The sequence below is a fragment of the Chiloscyllium plagiosum genome, chromosome 36, assembly GCF_004010195.1.
Source record: "Chiloscyllium plagiosum isolate BGI_BamShark_2017 chromosome 36, ASM401019v2, whole genome shotgun sequence".
In the NCBI taxonomy this organism is placed as follows: domain Eukaryota; kingdom Metazoa; phylum Chordata; class Chondrichthyes; order Orectolobiformes; family Hemiscylliidae; genus Chiloscyllium; species Chiloscyllium plagiosum.
In genome coordinates this window covers 6219251-6234743 of record NC_057745.1, presented here as the reverse complement: position 1 = coordinate 6234743, position 15493 = coordinate 6219251, and the positions used below count along the sequence as shown (strand labels likewise).

General features: G+C 42.1%; 1 protein-coding gene across 2 annotated transcripts in view; it reads right to left on the bottom strand.

Annotated features, from left to right (window-relative positions):
* Positions 1 to 15278, bottom strand: part of LOC122540912 (membrane progestin receptor gamma-B-like) — an 80727-nt gene extending 65449 nt beyond the window's left edge. The window contains exon 1 of one of the 2 annotated variants that reach the window (XM_043677200.1): positions 15157 to 15278. The gene's annotated coding sequence lies outside the window, so the exon portion shown is untranslated. The remainder of the gene's footprint in view (positions 1 to 15156) is intronic. The other variant, XM_043677201.1, reaches the window with a different exon arrangement.
* Positions 15279 to 15493: the final 215 nt, after the last annotated feature.

Genomic DNA, 15493 nt, shown 5'->3' with positions numbered 1-15493 from the left:
CCAACCAAAGAAAAGTGCCTCTGACAGTGTAGTATTCCCTCAGTATCCCTGCAAGGGAGATTGCGGACACAACACTGCTCACTCAGCCCCTGTGGAGGGAACAGTGAGTTACCATTTCAGATCTGAACCCTTTGTCAGATATCAGATTTCATGAATCAGAGGTGGAATCAGCTAACACAATAGGAGACAATTCTTATCTATGCCAGGTCTTCGAAAGTGCTACCCAATTAGACCTACACGCCCCTTGCTTTGTACCCCCTCCCCCAATAGACTTGTGCATCTTTCCTTTTTGAAGTTCATATGTCAAATTTCCTTTCAAACATTGTGACAAAATCTGTTTCCACTGCTCTCTTAGGCAGCATGTTCCAAATTAAAATGGTTTCTTTTCCATCATCTTTCATTTCCCTTACAGATTTGCCTCCAGCTTTCTCTTGGACCGTGTTTACCTTGATGTGGAGTTGCCGTGCTGGTCTGGGGTGGACAAAGTTAAAAATCACACAACACCAGATTCGAGTCCAACAGGTCTAATTGGAAGCACTAGCTTTCGGAGCGCAGCTCCTTCGTCAGGTGGTTATAGACACCACAGACACCCACAACCATCTGATGAAGGAGCAGCACTCCGAAAGCTAGGGCTTCCAAATAAATCTGTTAGACTATAACCTGGTGTTGTGTGATTTTTAAGCTCTGTTTACCGTGTTATGCAAGTTTATATCAAACAGCCAGACTTGGATCCTCCGCGCCTTTTGTCTGACAACGTTCCACCACCCTCTGTCAAATTCTGAATAATCTCAGGTAATAGCAGAATCCTATTATCTCTCCCTTGTGGGTCCTTATTTTCAGGGTGAGAGGCATTTTTATACACTAAATGATTCCCTACCAGAATTATGTAGTCTTATGTCTTATTTTACAGAAACATGCCATTTAAATCAACATGTCTATGTTAGTGTTTCTATGCTGGTGTTTAAACTCCACACTACCTTCTATCTATCCTTCAACAACTAATCCCATCAACAACCTCTTCGACTCTGTCCTCCTCATGTGTTTAACTAGTTCCACCAGGACTGGCAGCAAGCTGATTCACCCAAACCTTTGCACAGATATATCTGGTCAGCATGGACGGGTTGGACAAAAGGGTCTGTTTCAATGCTGCACTTCTCTATGACGATGACACCTTCAATGAAGCCTCAGACTTTGCTTAAACTGAATTTATCAACTGCAGAATTGAGGAGTCTTAGCGATGTACTTAGAAATGCAGATAAAAAGGAGAACATTTCTGAGGAAGGATCACCGGACCTGAAGCGTTAACTCTGATTTCTCTCCACAGATGCTGCCAGACCTGCTGAGCTTTTCCAGCAATTTCTGTTTTCGTTTCAGATTTCCAGCATCCGCAGTTCTTTCGGTTTTTAAAAAGAGAACATCCCACTTTGTGATCATTCCGCCAAAGGAATGTTTGTTTAAAGGCAATGGTAATTTGGGGAATCTTGATTATTTTTACCATCACTGAGGTCCAGAGAAGCATAAAGTCTGTGTTGAAGACTTTGGACTTTCTCGATCAGTACATGCTCGGTGCCAGCACTGGCACTTTCAACTCCTGAATCATAAGGTTGAGGGTTCAACTTTCACTCCAAACACTTGAGTACTTTAGGGGAAGTGATGGCCATGTGGTATTATTGCTGGACTGTTATTTCAGAGATCCAGGGACCTGGGCTTGAATGCTTAAAGTTTGAATCCCACCATGGCAGATTCAATAAAAATCTGAAATTAACATTCAAATGATGACCATTGTTGATTGTCAGGAAAAAACCCATCTGGTTCACTAATGCTCTTTAGCGAAGGAAATCTGTCATCCTTGTCTAGCCTACAAGTGACTCCAGACCCATAGCAATGTGGTTGACTCTTAATTGCCCTCTGAGCAATTAGGGATGGGCAATAATAGCTGCCTTAGTTAGCAATGCCCTCATCCTGTGAATGAATGAATAAATAATAAAAATAACAGAATGTCAACTGATGCATCAGTATATCCTATTGAGGAAGTGCAGAAAAAGGTTGTCAAAACAATCAAAACAATCAGCATAGTTTACCTTCCAAATCCCTGACCTCTCCCATCTAGAAGAACAGGCGCAGTAAGTGCATAGGAGCATCACCGCCAACAAATTCCCTTTTACACAGTATCCAACTTAGAATCTATCACCATTCCTTTATCACTGGTGGTTCAAATCCTGTCTCCTTCCTTATTCGCAGGGCAGGGAGTTGGAAGCTGCTGTTGAAGCTTCTTCGGTGCATTACTTCAGTGTTACAAATGGTACACACTCAGAGTTAAGAAGATGCTACCTTGCTACAGGAAACAGCAAATTTAGGACACACCCAAGACTTCTCAAAAGCACTCAGGGGTTGGGCAGGAAATGTTGGCCCAACCAGTGAGGTCCATATCCCATATATGAATTTTTCTTTGAAAATCAGCATATTGTGTTTCTTCAAATGCAGAGGAATTAGTGAACAATCAATGGATTCCTGGGTATATAAGGGGAGCCACAATTCCAGACATCATTTAAGAGACTATTTGATATTTGCATGAGTGGATTTTACAATCTTTTGGACTGATAAGCTCAGCTTTTCTCATCTTTAATTATTTTCAGAACACTAGGCCCAGCAAGGTATCATCTTCAACCCCTTACTGTTGACAAGAGGACTGCATGAGGAGGGACATTATACAGATCTATACAGTGCTGGAAGGAAATGAGATGTCAAATCCTGCTTTCATTGGCATTAGGACACCAGAAACAGAATTTGAAAAAAAAGGGACACCAATTTAGCCCAGTTTACCTCAGATTATCTGGAAGGGGAAATTTCTCAAACATTTGAACAAAGGAAACTGACTGTTTCATGCTGCTATTATACAGGTTGTTCTGCTATAATACATGTTTTGTCAATGTGAATTCACTGCAATGAGATTGACGAATTGGAAATGCTGTTTCTAAAGTGCGAACTTTTAAAAGTTGTGATAACAAATATACCTGTTGGACTATAATCTGGTGTCATGTGACTTTGACTATGTAGACAAAAGGAATTTATACATACATCGCGCCCTTTTCACAGACAAAACAACATCATGGAAACAAGATTCCTGATGAAGATCTTAAGCTTGAAACGTCGATTCTCCTGCTCCTCGGATGCTACCTGACCTGCTGTGCTTTTCCAGCACAACTCTCTCGTCTCTGATCTCCAGCATCTGCAGTACTCACTTTCTCTCAAGATCGTGGAAACTGCCGATCTTTGCTGCGTTCCCATGGTAACACCCTGATCAATCAGAGTCAACCTACTTAAGGTCAGAGGATTAAGATTGACAGTTTCTGTTGTCATCTCCATGCTCGTGATGGCCCAACCAATCACCACCCTCTTCTCACCCTCTATAAAAGAGTAAAAACCAAAAAAAACTGTAGATGCTGTAAATCAGAAACAAGATGGAAATTGTTGGAAAAGCTCAGCAGGTCTGGCAGTATCTGTGAAGAGAAGTCAAAGTTAATGTTTCGGGTCCTCATTTCTGAGGAAGGCTCACCAGACCAAAAGCGTTAACCTTGATTTCTCGATAAAAGGGTGCCCCTATTTTCATGGCTAAAGCGTGCATCCTAATTCTAACTAGTGTAGCGTGATAAGCTTTGATATCTTGCCTCCTTTTAAAGTTCTATACTACTAAGTAATTATCTGCATATTGCTTTAAAGTTACAGCTAATCGAAGTACCAATTTAATCAGCTTCTACTTTTGATTACAAAAAGCTCTGAAAGCAAAATTAGCAAAACTCCAGGAAAAGATTTTTGCGTGTTTCCTAAGGCATTGTATCTCTATGGAATGAGCATTCATTGAAACTGGTAATGACATGTCAATTAGTTGGACAAATATCAAATTATGACTAAACAGTTGAGGTGAATACAGATGGAGATGATCAAATGTAATGTAGCGTTGTTGCTTCACTTGTAGGGATGGTATCTATGGAATGCAGCTAGTCAGGTTTGATGCAATGTTACACCAAATATTCAGGAAATTTAAAACCTGTAAGAGCCAAGTAAAATTCAAAGAATGTCTCTTCGTCGTAATGTTCCTTGCACTTACCTACCATCTCATTATTGTCTATATTATACATGTGGATAATTAGAAGATGTCCCTTGGAGTAAAAGATTTCTCTAGTGTAGTGCATCCATTTCTTCCATTTTCCTCTATTTCCACCACTGCCACTGGTTAACATGAGTCTGTTTTTAAATCTGCACATTCCTAGATAATAGGCTTGGTCTCTGATTTTGGTGACTTTGTAGCTGAAATTGCCATAAAGGGACATGTACCACATTAAACACACTTAATGACAACTGCCATAAGAGATTAAAAAAAAGTATTTACTGGGACTGCTTGAGGTTGTATGAGAAGATAGTCAGGGCATGATGCAACTTGATGTATAGTCACACAGATATTCATTTCTGCAATTATAGGAAATAAATGGAGTTTGGTATCTGGACTGCTCTGTATTCAGGTAATTGGATGTCAAGAATTTGTTGAAGCCGTGGAGATGCTGGTTTCATGTCACAGTCTTTGTATTTTGTGACGATATTTTGGTGAAGCAACAGGAATCCAAATATTTGTTGACTCCAGTTCAATCAATTCACTTCCCACTCTTCTCGGTCATATTCTCTCTCTCAGCCAAGCCTGAACAGCTCCACCTATCCATTGCTGCCTCTATCCAAATTCTTCTCATGGCGGACTTGATTTGGAAACTGGTTCCAGATGCCAACCTGTTATAGAAGCTGGGAAATAAAAATTCAGTTTGGTTTGTTCCTCATCTTTCACTGGCAAGTGGATGCTATTTCAGTTGCAGCCCTTTAATTGATTTGCTTTCTAGGCCATCTTAAAGGGTAGTCAGGAGCCACCAACATAGCATCTACCTGGACAGAACTCCAAAGCTTAGGGCCAGGATGGCTGAAGGCACAGCCACAACATTTGAGTGAGGGATGTGTGGCATGCAAAAGAGGCCACAGCTGGACAACCACAGAGCTCTTGAAGTGTTTTGGGGTCGGAGGAGGTTACAGACCTAGAGGGGAAGGATTTGAACCTAAGGGTTACATTTTAAAAACGAAGACATTAATGGACAGGCGGCAAGGTTTAGTGAATACAGGAGTGATGAGCGAATATGTACTTCCCATGAATCTAATTACAGGCAGCAGAGATCCAGATAATTTCAATTTCTGGAGGACTGAAATCTCCATTCTATTACCCACTGGAGTTGAAGTGAGTCGAAGCACTGGTATGAACTCTAGGGGCTGAATGGCTTCCTGATGTGCGCTAATGAGTGTACAACTCTGAAACCAATTCAGAATAAAAGTCAGCTGATTTAGCCCTGACCATACATCAGAACAATTTGAAGCTGTTTGGTTTAATTTCACCTCATACAATGCTGATTAAGCCATCAGGGCAAGTTAGCCACACCTTCTACTCCTGTTTTCTATATCATTTGAACCACAAAGTACATGACACAAGGTTTCAAGCAGCTATGTCATTACAGTAACAAAGAACTTCTATTTTAACTTCACAAATAGAATCAACGCTGGAACGTTTCCAAATTAGGTGCTGATTGAAAGTTAATAAATGTTTGTTGACAAATTTATTAGCAACTAAGATATTGGTCGATACTCAAACTGCATCCACTCTCAAGTAAATGAACACTGAAAAGAATGCTTTGTAATATTTAATAATTATTTCACTTTATCAGCTGTGACTCAGTTGGTAGCACTGTTGCTTTTGAATCTCCAGTTTCGAGTTCAAAACTTTCTGTAGGGCTCAAGCACAAAATCAAACAAGGCTGACGTGCCAGTGCAATACTGAGGGAGCACTGCAATGTTGGAAAGTGCTGACTTTTGGATGAGGAGTTCACCTGAGGCCCCTACTACATGCTCATATAGATGGGAAATAACCAGTGACATTGTTTTCTTGTAGAACAGGGGAGTTATTCTCAGAATCCTGGTCAATATCTATCCATCGATCAACAACACACAAACATAAAGCAGATTACCTGATCCTCTTCACATTGCTAACCATATCCACCAAAAAGAGTTTTGATTCCCAAGAAGAACAATGCTTGAACTGAAGAATTGTGTAAACCACTCTGTGAATGCTTCGATCTGAACCTTCTACTCTTGGGATGCTCATTGATGAGGGACCCAAGCCAAAGGAGCTGGATTGCAAGGGGTTACTAAAAGCTCTGGGTGAACGAGATAAATTCTAAGGAGGAGAGAGAGTCAGTGAGGTCAGAGAGGTCTACAACTTGTGTTTAAACATGGGGGACTATCATAAGGTGGCATGGGGGTAATCCAACAACAAACAATACTATGTTAAAATGGTTATGGAACACTTAGGCAGAGAGTTTGGTTTTGTTGAATGTGCAAACAGGAGTATAGGGATGGAGAGGAGAGAAGTTTCTGGATAGAATTTAAAAGCTTAGGCTCGGACCCCTGAAAGCAAAACTGCCATTGGTTGAGTGAAGGAAATGGGGCATACAAAAGAGGCGAAAGCTAACTAAACGTAAAGCCATCACTCTGGGAGAGATTCAACTGGTAGTGGGTTTAACTTGAGGATCACCACATGTCAGGCAATGGGCAATGTTGAGAAGGTGGGACCTTCCTGGTGACCTCAGCCAGTGCAGGATTTGAAACCAGGCTATTCACATGAGATTGCAAACAAGCAGTCCAGCCAACTGAGCATGGAGAAACATGGGGGTTGAAATTTGGATACCTCACGTACACACTAGAAAACACAGCTAACTAATAGGCTATTCTGAGGCTATTCCACCAGCCAAGCATCTGGGAATGACAATCATGTCCTGGCTGCTTCTTCCCGGTATTCCATTGCTTCTTAATCAGCTTTCCCTGAGGCCAGGAACTGTTAACTGAACTGTGATGAATTTTGTCTTAATTTCTCTTTTATTATTATGCATGACTTCAGTCATTAACATAGGCGCCATAGTAGGGTGGCTTATAAAACTTTTCACTGTGTACAAGTACACATGACAATTTATTTCTATTCTATTCTAGATGTGATGTGGAGGTAACGGCGTTGGACAGGGGTTGACAAGGTCAGAAGTCACATGACGTCAGGTTATAGACCAACAGGTTTATTTGAAATCACAAGCATTTAGAGTGCTGCTTCTTCATCAGCTGAAGTCCCTTTTATCTATACAACCTTACTTTTAATGAGGTATCTTTCAATTGTCCAAACTCAGTGGATTCCGCCAAACAGCTTAATGCCCATCTCACTCTGAGAGTCTTCCTCTCCGGTGACATCCCATATAGAACCAATATTCTTCACAATCAGAAGTCACGTGACACCAGGTTATAGTCAAGATTAGAGTGGTGCTGGAAATGCACAGCAGGTCAGGCAGCATCCGAGGAGCAAGAAAATCGACGTTTCAGGCAGAAGCCCTTCATCAGGAAACCAGGTTCCTGGTTGACACCTGGTTATTAACACCAGGTTATAGTCCAACAGATTTATTTGAAATCACGAGCTTTTGGAGCCCTGCCCCTTCGTCAGGTGAAGTCTCGAGGCTCCGGCAGTTGTGCACTGCACCTGACAAAGGAGCAGTGCTCTGGAAGCTTGTGATTTCAAATAAACCTGTTGGTCTATAACTTGGTGTCGTGTGACTTGTGACCTTATTCTAGATGTGGAATACATTCTTTCAGCTCCTGATCTACAGCCAAAATTGGCACGAGTTTCTTTTTCTTATTTATATTTAAATTCACTTTGGAATCTGAAGTTGAGTAATGTCATAAATACTGTAAGCAAATTCCTTGACAAGGTTATGTTTGTACACTGAAAGGAGGGAGCAGTTTGCCTCTGACTTTTTATGCTAATTATCAAAATTGCTGCAATTGCATGAAGGTATTTTCTCTGTGTAATCAGCTAATCATTAAACAGAAAACCTTTGTTCCAGTAAAAGATTCGTGCAGTCTGCACCCACACCTGACACCAACTACTGTATATAAACAACTATCACTGATTGCTCTGAAAATCCAACCGATTCACTAATGTCCTTCAGGGAAGGAAATAGAATTGTACAGCACAGAAGCACACCCTTCAGTCCAACTCGCAGAAAGTGAGGACTGCAGATGCTGCATAGTCAGAGTCGAAAAGTATAACGCTGGAAAAGCACGGCAGGTCAGGACAGACGATCTCGGGACTGCAAACCCAACAGTTCAAAGTGGAGAATATTTTTTCTTCTGCATGAAGAATCACCTCCTGAAAAGAGCGTGATCAACATGCACACACTCAAACTATCTAGAGCAAAGGACAGTGCACAAGAAAAGTAAACAATGTGCCTGTGCATTTTTAATGATAATTGGTATTTGCAGGATTAGCTCACGGGATATTACCTTGTCATTACCAAAAGGAGGTGGCCCCAGCTAGTGGGTAGTTAGTATGAGATTGTATGCAAAGCAAAGGGGAACAGTCAGGAGTTTCCCTTCCCCCTCCTGTGCCAGTTAGCTCTGCTCTGCCCCCCTGGCAACAGCTGTGGCACAACACTGATAGCACTTTGGCCTCACAGTCAAGGGCTCAAGACCAACTCCAGAGCCACAGAATCAAGGCTGACACTCCCTGATTAAAGGAGAAAGTGAGGACTGCAGATGCTGGAGATCGGAGTCGAGAGAGCGTGGTGCTGGAAAAGCACAGCAGGTCAGGCAGCATCTAAGGAGCAGGAGAATCGATGTTTCGGGCATAAGTCCTCCATTGGGAATTCCTTCAGGGGGCACAGCAAATCTGATGGCACTCCCTCAGAGGAGTTCCCCTGGTGCCCTGGCCAATATTTACACCACAACTAGCCCATGTTGCAAAGGTAATGTGTGCTTGTAGTGCACTTTGGGATATTTTGAAGTGATGGAAGGTGCTGTATAAGTGCAAGTCCTTCTTTGTTGCCTTGGTAGCTTCTCAGGGAGGGAGGGGCAAACCCAGAACAAGCTGGGGTCTGTCCAGTTCTGCCTCACATCACTCAGAGCTTTTCATTCAAATGCATCTTTGTCCCCAAACAAGTGTCACTGAAACTTGGCCTTGCCAATTCTGCTGTTGAGGCAATGTGCTCTGGAGTTCACAGCATGTATATTATTGTGGCCTAGAGTCATTGAAACATACAGTATAGAAGAGGTCTTTAAGTGCATCCAATTTGTACCAGAATAAACCTCTAATACCAACATTAGTACCATTTTCCTCTACTAGGCCCACAGCCTTGAATGTTATGACATTACAAGCATTCACCCAAATACTACTTTTTAATTCATTCACAGGATGAGGGCATCACTGGCTAGGCAGCATTTATTGCCCATTCCTAATTGTCCAGATGGCACTTCAGAGTCAACCTCATTGCTGTGGGTCTCACATCACATGTAGGCCAGACCAGGTAAGGATGGCAGTTTCCATCCCTAAAAGGGCAATGGATTCTTGCTCAAGATTAGATTAATTCCCAGATTTCTACTGAATTTAAATTCCATCATCTGTCATAGCAGGATTCAAACCAGCATTCTCAGAACATTATCTGGGTCTCTGGAATAACAATCCAGCGACAACACTACTAGGCCATCACCTCCCTATATTTAAAGAGTGTGAGGTTTTCTGTTTCAACTACCCTCCTTGGCAATGCATTCCAGATTTCCACCACCCCCTGGGTGAAGAAGGTTCTTAATCCGATCTCCTATAAACCTGCTGCCTTTCATTGTAACAGCTGACCATCCACTGCTCATCTGGTGGCTCATTTGTCGAGAGCCCCTGAAGGGCTTATGCCTGAAACGTCGATTCTCGTGCTCCTGGGATGCTTCCTGATCTGCTGTGCTTTTCCAGCACCACACTCTCAATTCTGATTTCCAGCATCTGCAGTCCTCACTTTCTCCTCATTTGGTAAAGACTCTGCCAAACATAGTACTCAACTACATGAAGAACGACTTGTGTTCATAAGATGCCTTTCATGACCTGAAGTATGGTAAGAATTTCTATTGGCAACAAAAACTTGCAGCAAAAGCAGAAACTGCGAGAAAAACTCAGCAGGTCTGGCAGCATCTGTGGAGAGAAAGCAGAGTTAATGTTTCAAGTCATAGAGTCATACAACACAGAAACAGAACCTGTGGCCCAACTCATCCACAACCAAGTTTCCTGAGCTGAACTTGTACAGTTTGCCTACGTTTAGCCCAAGTCCCTCTAAACCTTTCCTATCCATGTACCTGTCCAAACCTCTTTTAAAATGCTGTAATTATTCTTGCCTCCACCACTTCCTCTGGCAGCTCATTCCATGCACACACCACCCTGTGTGTGAAAAAGCTGCCCCTCAGGTCCCTTTTAAATCTTTTCCCTCTCACCTTAAACCTATGCCCTGTAGTTTTGGGCACTCCTAACCTGGAGAAACGACCTTGGCTGTTCACTTTATCTATGCCCTTCATGATTTTATAAATCTCTATAAGATCACCCCTCAGCTTCAAGGAAAAACGTCTTAAACTACCCAGCCTCTACTTATAACTCAAACCCTCCAGTCTCAGGTACATTCTTGTACATTTTTGTACTCCTTTCCAGTTTAATAACATTCTTCATGTATCTATAAACTAACTCTGGGAGGATGGGACTGAAGAAATTCCAATACCCAGCCAAATGGGGAGATACTAGGATAGGTGAGGACACTTGGTGACATCACAAGTAGTCTTTAAGGAGATGAGAAAGATGGACAGGGTGCGACGAAGAGTCGAGTGTGTTGTGCTGGAAAAATACAGCCGGTCAGGCAGCATCTGACGAGCAGGAGAATCGACAAAAGTCCTTCTTCAAGTGCAACTAAGAATCTAATTTCAGCAGCGTGCAGAGAAACATTATTTGGAGCAGGAATAATGAGGCTTAATAATCGTGAAGTGGCATGTTGGCACAGTAGTTAGCACTGCTGCCTCACAGCACCAGGGACCCGGGTTCGATTCCAGCCTCAGGCGACTGTCTATGTGGAGTTTGCACATTCTCCCTGTGTCTGCATGGGTTTCCTCTGGATGTTCCTGTTTCCTCCCACAATCCAAAGATGTGCAGGTTGGGTGAATTGGCCATGCTAAATTGCCTATAGTGTTCAGGGACGTGTAGGTTAGTTGCATTAGTCAGGGGAAATATAGAATAATAGGGTAGGGGAATAGGTCTGGGTGCGTTACTTTTTGGGAGGGTCAATGTGAACTTGTTGGGCAGAAGGGCCTGTTTCCACAATGTTGGGATTCTATTAATTGCGTCTAGAGTTACCTTTTTCAATGGTAGAGGCGCCTTATGTTTATTGCTCCACAAAAGAAATTTTAAGTAACTGCAAAACAAGAAAGCAGATCTCTGTGAATGTGTCCTTACTGGTAGGTCCAGTTCTACAGCTATTTTGTTGAATGGGCACAGAAATCCTGTTGCTACGAGTGACAAGAATGTAGGTTATTGAGACAAATCTAGCCTGACATTGAATCAAAATCTGATCCAGTGAGACATTTCAGTTGTTTATAACAATCTGAGTATGTTTTACATTTAGACTTCTGGCTGATGCCTTTCTTCCTAATTTCAGTCATAACCATTAAAGTGATCCCATCCAAGTTAGACATAACATATTTTCAATTCTAAACTTTCATTTCCCTTCCTTTCCTAAAAACATTCACTTTCTCCAGAAACCTTGTGTACGAGCAGATCTTCTTTCACAGTATCACAGCTGCGTAGAAGGAGGCCATTTGGCCCTTCGTATATGCACCAGTTCTATCCCCCAGTGCCAATCTCCTGCTTTCTCCCCGCATCCTTCAATTCTATTTCTATCCAAATATTCATTGTCCTCTCCAATGTCTCAAATTGAATCTATTCCCATCATGTTCCCAGGCAGTGCATTCCAGACCCTAACTACTCGCTGTGTGAAACAGTCATTTCTTTCAGCACCAGTACTTCTTTTGCACATCATTTTTGATCTATGTCTCGTTTGTTTTTTTCCTTTTACGACTGGGATCAGCTCTCCCTATCTACGCTAACCAGGCTGTTCATAAATTTTGAAAGCCTTTATCAAACCTCCTCTTAGTCTTCTTCTCTGCAATGGGCACTGAAGGGACTTTTAGATAAGCACATGCAAGGATTGGAAGGATATGGACCAAGGGCAGGCAGAAAAAATTAGTTTCATTTGGCATCACGTTCAGCACAACATCGTGGGCCGAAGGGCCCATTCCTATGCTGTACTGTTATAATGTTCTAAGGAGAATAGCCCCAATTTATTCAATCTATCCTCATAATCCCTTACAGTGGATGTTTCCTATGAGTGATCCCAGTGAGTAATTCCCCACTTTTCACCATTGGGTGATTTGGGATCAGGAGTGGGAAAGATTCTACAAAACCCTTCTATGATAAAGCCTTAATAAATGCTTTCCAAATCTATGAGTGTACTGGATAGAGCAGAGAGCGAGAAGCTGTACCCACTCAAACATGTCTCATTGGCCTATCATAGAACATTCTGGATTTTAGTTTGAACCTGAAACAGACAGGATGGAATCGTTCAAAGAATCTGTTGCACAGAAAATGCCAACAAATCATGTATCCAAAGAACCATTTCTGACAATCTTCAACCCATCTATCTAAATATCCATCCAATACCCTCTTGAATGCTTCCAAGTGAGCCAGCCTCCACCACTTTTCCAGACAGTACATTCTTTATCCGGAGATCCAAATACACCATGGTTGATAAATGTCATGGAAAACCAGGGGACATAAGGACATGCTCATTAGATTCTAGCTTTATAACCGTGTAAGTCATAAGTCAATAATGATATGTTTGATCATTACCATCCCCCATTCATTCACCCCCAAACCCCAACTGCCACCCCAACCAACAAAAGGACAGAACAACCTTCCATGATAAATACAGCATATATTCTTTGAATAAATGCCTGTTGTTTTTCTGTATGGTTCCTGAGATGTGAATGCCACTGTATTGACACCTCTCCAATACACTTTTGCCCAAAGAGCAAACATCGGCCAACTATTTGACTCTAAGGTGCATCACTGCCTTCCCCAAACCTGACTCTGACAGCAATGTCTGCAGGAGCCATTCAATGGTAACCACAACTCGAGTAACATGAATTTCTATCAATGATAGACATAACTTTGAACGTATTACTGAAAACTCAGTCACACTGTAATTCAACAGTCCTTGGGTTCAGGTAAGCAAACTAATCTCTATTGATCTCAAACATTGGACCCTTTAAGCACAATTTAGGGCTTGAGCTTGCACTCAAGGTCATAGAAGCAGGAAGAGGCTGTTCAGCCCCTCAAACCTGTGCAATGAGATCATGATTAATTAATACCTTTGCCCCACTTTTCTGCTTTGTTCCTATCTATGGTGCTAGCTGCTTGCATTATATATAGTGAAGGAGGTGTCCTATTGTACTTGGTTCAGCTGATAGCATTTGTATTTCAGGACATTGAGAACTCAAGTACCACTGAATTTGAGCATGTGGTCAAGGCTCTTATTTTAATGCAGGACTGAGAAAGTGCCATGTTGTCAGAGGTGCTTTGTATGGATTGTTACGAGACTGTAACGTACCCATCAGAGTCACCAGCTTGAGGCAAGGACACTCCAAGGTATATCATAGATTTTTAAAAATGTTATTTGAACAAATGTTCTGCAGTGTTTAATAAAAACAGCTCATCCACACCAAAGTGGAGGGAGGCGTGGGACACGGCTGTTAGAGTCTGCTACAAATCTCCTGCTGGAATATGCCTATGCAAAGGAGGTCTAGAGGAAGATGCAGTGATTACTGTCAAGGATCGTCCTGAGCCGCTCAATGATGCAAAACTCTGTGCTCCACGGCCTGTTCCCTGGATGTACATCGAGATAAATACTGATTGTGCCTGAAGGACCATCAAATCAGTGAAAGACGTTCCAAAGTCTAGGACTACGTGCTGAGGGATGTGCTAAAGCTTGGAACAGCTGCCGCCGAGGTACAGTGGGGGAAAGACCACGATCTGAGGACATTCTGCTAAAGTTAAATGTGGATCTGTTCAGTTATTGCCCCTCCTGGTGTCTCAAATGCATGTAAATATAGTCTTGTGAAAATTAGCGATGCCTTTGGTTTTGTTTGCTGGATTGAAACAAATTCCAATGTTTGCTTGTTTGATACGCTACTGTACATCTGAACTGCATTTGTGACTAAGTTTTTTATGAATAAAGTATACTTTTGAAAAAACAATCTACTCTGATTGTAATGTTGGTAAAAACACAATATAACAAGGCCCCTTGCACCTGACAGGTGGGATTTAAAGACACCCAAGCAGTTTTTGGAGGGGGATTTTGCAATGTCCCAGTCGCGACACTGATACTTCATTACCACTCATTAAAAAGGAAAACAAGTTAGCTGGCAGTGCATTTGTTGTTGGTTGGATCTTACTGTGCAGCAGGTGGGCAAGTTAAGGTCAGGGTATTGGGAGGTAGTTCATGAACACTGAACAGGGAGCTACCTACACTGAAGGGAACATCAATGACCTAAACCTTGGGAAGGCTTTCAAATTGGGCATGATACCGCAATCAGAGATAAAGATTTCAGACCCAAATTCCTTGTAGCATTTTTCAGCTGAAGCCAAGTGGGCTAAGAAAACCCCATAATCCCACCACCATCCCCGCCCCCCCTCTTGTTTCAGTTACCATGGTGATGACCCTGAAATTCAAGTGATATATCTTGTTGTGGAACTCTGATTTTTCACAGAGTCTTGCTGGTGAAGTAGAAAACAGATGGAATAATTTTGTTCAGCTTTGCCGTTCCTTTAGCTGCAGAATCGTAATGAAAATTATGAGACAGCTACTGTGAACGTCTGAGAAACATGTGGCCCTGAAATAATAGTACAGAGGTGGTCTTCTAGCCTCAGGCATACTCTCAGTAAGATACAGTACTTTAAATACAGACTTGGAAACAGAGATAAAAAAATTCTGTTGGCAAACAGCGAGACAGATCAATATTAAACATCAAGACAACAAAACAGCATCTGCCAACAATTAACCCGAAAGAAAGCACCGTGTCTCCTGCAGCGACAAAGATACAAAGTGCAACAAGTTGGTTTCTTAGGAACCGACTCAGACTCCTGTTTAAATTCTGTTAAAAAAGGGAGAGACATACCTGCTCTTACTGTCTTGAGCCGCGTCTAAGGTGCACCTACCTGTGACATTCACAAGTAGGTGTGTGCATGTGCCTGTGTGTGTCACACTGTTATACTGCACTTACTTCCTGATCTGCCACCAACATTGCTGTTGGCTGTTCTTGTAAGCTTGGGAGGGGAGGGGAAGAGGTGGAGTAGTACGACAAGAGGGTGTGTGGGGGAGCAGACATGGAACGAGCAGTCACAGGAAATCCTTTAACTCAATTGTTGGTTAAAATCCTCTCGTTACCAAAGGTCTGGAAATAGGATTCGCCTTGGAGGCCCAGTGAAGTGTATGTAATAAGATTAATTATTATA